We start from the raw sequence: 7,500 nt of genomic DNA on the forward strand, positions 1-7,500 counted from the left end.
ATTACTCATTAAGCAGCTGGTTCCCCAGTTGAATACCCAAACCTCCTCCATCCAACTGTACCTTAGTTAACGTGTCTCCTTTTTTATTGTCTCCTATCATTCAGTCTTTCTCTCTCTTAACTTAAGGTTGGTTGGCGGTTCCAGCTTTTAAATAATAATTTTCTGTAATTGTATATTTTAGTAAATTTTAGTCTTTTTACAATTTTTTTAATTTTTTAGTAAATTTAAGATTGTTTTATAATATTATTAGTTTAATTAATTGACAGATTCCCAGAAGATGTAATAAATGTTATTACGAAACGTTGGAATAAAAACTATGTAGATTGGCCTGTTTCCTTCAGTCAACACCTGATTTGATGTATTCCTTGGTCGTCACCTGCCTGCCCCTTGGTTGTATATATATATGTATATATACGCTGCTAAAAGATACTTATAAAGAGAGCAGACAGACAGACAGACAGACAGACAGACAGACAGACAGACAGACAGACAGACAGACAGACAGACAGACAGAGACGAAAGAAGTCCCCTGCTTTAGACGGCTCCTGCGTCAACAAGCGTGTACCTCGGGGTCAGGCTGCCTCCATTCTCGCTCGAATAAAAGGAGGAATTCTGTTATATGTCGTAAGTAAACTTGTTCCATACTGAGGCTTATTTTTAAAGGAAGTAACACCAAAGAGGCGAACTTAAGTCATATTATCTAAGTTTCTCGCTGCGTTTTCAACATTATATAAAATTAAAAGTGTAAAATTGCAGCCTGTAAATTCTGCACGTGGTCTACTTGCTAAAGGGACACTCAAAAAAAATAAATAAATAGAAATAAAAAGATAAATAACTATAAGCTTCCTAAACCTTCTCATATAATTCGCCAGAACCACATCGACCCCCAACATATACTGCGCCACTCACCTCCACATTACTGGTAAAAAACAGAAATAACATTTTGGTCTAACGAACTGGAATTGGTAGATGGAGCTGTAACAAAGGGCAAAAGTTGGTATACAGTTTTATATATATATATATATATATATATATATATATATATATATATATATATATATATATATAACGGCGGACCAGCAAATCCTTTTCCAGGGCTCTGGAATTTCCAGTTTTGCTCCTCTTTCAATGGCATTATTTTCAACCTCCCAACTTTCCTAATAAAGTCATCAAGTTAATCTCTAAACGTTTGTTACTGGAAAAGTTTTCGAAAGTATTTCCTCTGGTTTCATATTTGTGTATCATTTGAAACTTACAGAGATATTCTGCATAGCATGTTTCCTTGTACACATGCGTATCTTTTTTGTATTGTTAGTATTTCTTCTGGTTTCATGTTTGTGTACCTTATCGGGCATTCCATTGAGGAGTGAGAGATGTGTAGTATTTCTGGTGATAGAGGTTCACTCTCAACGTGGTTCGGAAGTCACGTAAAGCCGTTGGTCCCGTTGCTGAATAACCACTAGTTCCATGCAACGTAAAAACACCATACATACAAACAAAGAAACAATCAAACATGTCTGTGTATCGTTTGAAATTTACAAAGATATTCTGGATTGCATATTTCCTTGTACACATGCATAACATCTTTTTAATTATCGAAAATAAAGGTATGGAGAAATATAGTGAGGCGGATGAAATGGTAGAATTTCCTAACTTTGTTGACGAAGGTGATAATATATGCTTTAGAGAGACTGAAGTTGAGACCTAATCTACCGTGAGATGACAAGACAGAACTACAAATATAACATTTTCGTTCAGAATATCAGTAGCGCAAGTTTTGCCCTCCAAACATTGTTAAGATAAACGTACAGTGACACAAGTTTATAGATGTCTCCGGGCATAGGGCTGAATTCCATCCAACACCTTTCTGGACGACGCGCGGGTCTGTATAGTGACGTAAGACGGGCACACCTAAACTTTTTACAACAGCAGAAATAGGTAGTAGGACATTTGGCCTGTTTCGCACTCCCAGACACCTGTCGTCCAGAAGGGGTGAAAAAATGAAAATCTCTCTCTCTCTCTCTCTCTCTCTCTCTCTCTCTCTCTCAAACACCCGACATCCATGAACTTATACGCGTGACTGTATACCACCGATGTCAAGAGGGTATTCTGATCGTCCAAAAATGAGCTCGCTCCAAACGACTCCCGCGGAGAGATGTAGTTTCAAGATACCAAGGAGGTGGTTTAGTTAATGGCCTCCTAGAAGAAGTTTGTGTCTCCTAATGTCGCTTTTTTTTTCTATGACGAGCTTGATGAAATGGGCTTTCCACAGGACGTGGGTAATGAGTGTGAAAATTCACTCACGGAAATGAACATGTTGACATTCGTGTCAAAATTACCTCGTGATGGTAGTAATGTATCTCGGGTAACCTTCCGTGAAATGAGAGAGAGAGAGAGAGAGTTTGTTTTGTTAGTGTTTTTACGTTGCATGGAACCAGTGGTTATTCAGCAACTGGACCAACGGCTTGACGTGACTTCCGAACCACGTCGCGAGTTAACTTCTATCACCAGAAATACACATATCTCACTCCTCAATGGAATGCCCGAGAATCGAACTCGCGGCCACCGAGTTGGCAGGCCGAGAGAGAGAGAGAGAGAGAGAGAGATGGGATAGCAGTCTTCATTCATTACAGGGAACAGTGCTGACCTTAGATATCAGAATATTTGAAGTGAATATATATATTTATCAACAAAAAGAAGCAGTTCTTTCACCATCACTTTTTATTTTACCCTGAGTGGGGCTGATCCCTGAGGGTATTAACGTCCGGTTTCCTGTAAATCTTGTTATAATGAGGTTGTTTTTATCGTATACTAATATATCCGTGTCTTTAACACAACGCGGAACCAATTTCTCAGACCTTTTTAGGGTTTTCCATAGGAGTTTCCTATCCCGTAAAATGAACAACAGTAAGAACAAGAACAATAGCAACAACAACAAAGTAGTTTGTAGGCTTACTCCCAGAGTAAGCGAAAAGTAACTATATTAACTACAACAAAAACAGCAAAACGCGAAACATTTCCTAAAATTCCCATTTCACAGAAAAACCAACAAAACTAATGGAATAATGATACATTTTTTTTCAAAACATCCCATGCGTACGAATACTAAATGTCAAGGATGTAAAAGTAAGTAAAAATAAAGAAATATATATATAAAAACACGGGTACATACATGACCGTGAGCATCAAGTCCCAGTAAAATGTTTTTTCTCCAATTAACTGAGCCGTTGGCAGGCAAGAAACCGAGGGTTTTGGTCGGGGCCATACTAAATAATAAAATAAAATAATAAAATGAATATTTTTCCCCACCCCTCTCTCCTTTTCCGTTTGTTTCTTTTTTGTTCCTTCCTTCCCTTTCTTTTATTTTACTTGTTTCTCCTACCGTTATTATTTATTTTGAATTACACGAATGACTCGTCTTTATTCAGGCTTTAACTGTCTTAATGAAACAAGTCGACAGTAAGATCTAGATGTCTCTTAATACGAAAAATGTCTATTATATCATCATTATTGTCATTATTTTTACTTTTCAAATACTTGTTCATATCTACAGTCATTATTCTAGAGAGAGAGAGAGAGAGGAGAGAGAGAGAAGAGAGAGCAGAGAGAGAGAGAAACTGCATTTCAAAGAACCTTAAAATCATATTCATTCGTGTTGTACATCTGATTCTTCATTATTCGAGAGAGAGAGAGAGAGAGAGAGAGTAGAGAGAGAGAGAGAGAGAGAGAGAGAGATTTCAAAGAACCTTAAAATCATATTCATTCGTGTTGTACATCTGATTCTTCATTATCGAGAGAGAGAGAGAGAGATAGAGAGAGAGAGAGAGAGAGAGAGAGATTATTTCAAAGAAACCTTAAAATCATATTCATTCGTGTTGTACATCTGATTCTTCATTATTAGAGAGAGAGAGAGAGAGAGAGAGAGAGAGAGAGAGAGAGAGAGAGAGAGAGATTTCAAAGAACCTTAAAATCATATTCATTCGTGTTGTACATCTGATTCTTCATTATTCGAGAGAGAGAGAGAGAGAGAGAGAGAGAGAGAGAAAACTCTAAATTTCAAAGAACGTTAAAACTATATTGGATATTAAACAAACAACGAAAATAAATACCGTATACTTCCTGAATAATTTCCCTAAAATTTCCCTTACATTTAAGTTCTATTCATTTTTATGTATTCTGTTATGAACGCAACAGAGAGCTGAAGCAACAATAAAGAAAAAGAAAAAAAAACTTTTCACGCCAGTCACTCATATGGCGTGCTGCTATTTCAAATATTTCCACCATTTGAAATTCGTTACTCCGTAAAAATGTCTTTTTCTGCAGTTTTTTGTTTTTTTTTTTATTATATAGTATTTCCGCTTACTCGGGGAGTAAGCCTACACACCACCTTGTTGCTGTTTGTGTTGTTGCTTGTTAGTGGGGTAGAAAGGTCTTTGGAAGAGCCTAAAAAGGTCTGAAAAAGGTTTCCCTTTGAATTAAAGATACAGGAATTGTAGGATAGGAAATTTATGATTTATATATCACAATTAAAATGTAAAAAAAATAATGCTCATGTTAAACAGTACAGAACAATTATTTCTAATAAAATAGAGCGTATTAATTTTAATTTTCGTTGGCGAAACAACCTTGCTCTATTTGACCGTAGATTTTAGCACGCGCCCGAGTAAGTTGGAGGTCGGATGACGCCTTGTTTATATAGTTTGCATCCCTAACTCATTTCTAAGAGTATTCACTTATGCGTAACGTATTATTAGAACATAAGAGTTATTCAAATAAAATTCATCACTTATTTCTTCACCTCTTTTTCTCTAAATCTGATTAATTTTATACACGGAAACAAAGGTCATTTGAGTGTAGTCATAAAATTACATTATACTATAAAAAAAACTGTTTATTATAGATATCATCTGTGAATCTGTCTGTACCAAACTATTTGTAGACTGAGCAGGTTTTTTACGTTAATGCGTGTATGAATCAGCAACATTATATATTCCTTACATCTATAACATAAGTTGCAAGCAGAAAAATCTTGCAGCAAAGTAATTCATAACAAAGAATCCCAAATTCCATGGGACAATCATTCATCCATCCAAACATATTCACTGGGCTATAAGTCATTTGCTTAATTGAAGTACTTGCAAATTTCTGCCTCGGAATACAACGCATATTTTGAAACTGCGATTTTTTTAATAAATATATTTTCGACAAAGCGAATGTGTCCATTTTTAGGGTGAGAGAAATACGCAGTTGGAATGTGAGTGCTTTCTACTGCAGCATTCCAGAAAGGGAAAATATTTACCCAAATTTTAAAAACCACGGAAAAGTAAGGAATGGCAGAGTAGCATGCAAGCACGGAAATGGACTATTAGCTTGGCGAAAACAACGCGACTATTTAGGTGCTTTTCCAGACTCATATGAGAAGAGAACGCACAGTAATCCTCTGGCCACGTTGGTTTGCCTATAGAGAACGCCACTCTAGTCATTTCCGGGATGTTTAGTAAATCATAGAATTATTCACTGTGGAACGTAAATGACATTCATAAAAAACCGATATAGGTTTCGTGCATGATGTCACGTGTCAAACATTGATATATATATATATATATATATATATATATATATATTATATATATGGATATATATATATATAAGATATATATATATATATATATATAATATCTATATATATATATATGTATATATATATATATATATAATATATATATAGATAATATATATCTATATATATTATATTATAATAATAATTATTATATATTATTATTATATATAACGATTTAGCACGCATCTTTTAGGCTTGGCTTGCGACAACAACTTATTCGTTTTTCAACGTGGATATTTCTCTTATCTTTAATTCTTTTCTGAATTTCAGGAGAGCTTTGTTTTTTTCGACAGTTCATATTTTAAAGATTTTGTTATTTATTTCTTTTATTTTTCGACCGAGTTGAAACCCGTCGACTGTCACCGCGGGCGGGCACTTTTCGGCGGAATGTTTTTGTTGTCAAAAAACTAGTCCGCGCGCGCGCGGAAATTCTTTCATTTCCAGCGACGTGTTTTTTAAAGAAAATTCTTTGCTGGTCTGTATGCGCGATCAAAACAGCAGTGTTCGTGGTGTCGACTACAGAGGAATGAGAATTGGTTCACCGGAATCTCGTTACTGAAGGGGAAAATATGTTTTGTAGGCCTGTGTCCCCGTTTACATATTGTTTGTTCGTATGGTGATTTTTACGTTGCATGGAACCAGTGGTTATTCAGCAACGGGACCAAACGGTTTTGCGTGACTTCCAAACCACGTCGAGAGTGAACTTCTATCACCAGAAATACTATACATATCTCTCACCCCTCAATGGAATGCCCGAGAATCGAACTCGCGGCCACCGAAGTGGCAGGCCAAGACCAAACCAATCACGCCACTGAGGCGCTCTCCCGGTTACATATTGAATCTGACGAGTTTCAGATTGTACCTCTATGTTTTTATTTATATATGAAAAACATGCAACGCGTCCAGTGCATCTGCAAGGTTATGAGGCTGACGCCATTTTTTCTCATAACTACGTTTGTAAAGCCTATCGATGCGATTAATTCTTCCGCCATATTTGTGTAAACATTCAGTGATTTATGATCGAATTACAGATAGCTTTAATTATTTAATTGGCCTGTGGAAACTGTTGCTTGAACCATTTATTTTGAATAACCTAAGGTCTGATTCCAAGGGTTAGTAAATCCTGTACTCATTTTGTTTTAGTTGTCTAATCCAGACTCAGACCAGATGGTTCAGAATCGTTCGATGCCAGTTACCACAATATTTACAAAGAAAAAAGGACTTTCTGGTTATGGTGAATTTTTAACAAATCTTCCTTGTTCGTCTATTTTTCATTATAAATTTCAGTTTCCAATAAATTGCCCAAGAGTAGTTAGTTTTTTTAATATATATTCATGGAAGAGTACGCTACCCACAGTGACCTTACGAAAGTAAAAGAACACTCCTTCACAAACTGCAAACAAATAAAATATACAGGAACTGAACATGATCTCCAGCTCAGCATTAGACATACCAAATAGCAGCCATCTAGACTCAGTCATTTTTGTTTTATTCAAGGTAAAAGTTAGCCATGATCATCTTCTGGCACCGCTATAGGTGCCGACAACACAGGCTACCACCGGGCCGTGGCCGAATGTTTTATGGGCCATTAAACGTTACACAGGCTTCCACAGGGCCGTGAATGAAATTTTTCATGGGCCGTGGCTGAGAGTTTCATATGCCATTATCGCTGTACAGAAACTTGATTGCGTCAAAGCATTTTGTACTTGCTCTTTCATAATTTAAGTGGACTCGCACTACAGCAAGTACTTATGTACTTTTGTATATAAGTAACTGACTCAGCCCATAGTGATAACTTCAACGCTAATGGAATGGGTAATTGAAGGCGTTCCATAAAACTCCGCCTGGCCGTTCGTACATAATTAGACTCGTATCAGCAA

This window comes from Macrobrachium nipponense, chromosome 10 (genome assembly GCF_015104395.2).
Source record: "Macrobrachium nipponense isolate FS-2020 chromosome 10, ASM1510439v2, whole genome shotgun sequence".
Classification (NCBI taxonomy): Eukaryota; Metazoa; Arthropoda; class Malacostraca; order Decapoda; family Palaemonidae; genus Macrobrachium; species Macrobrachium nipponense.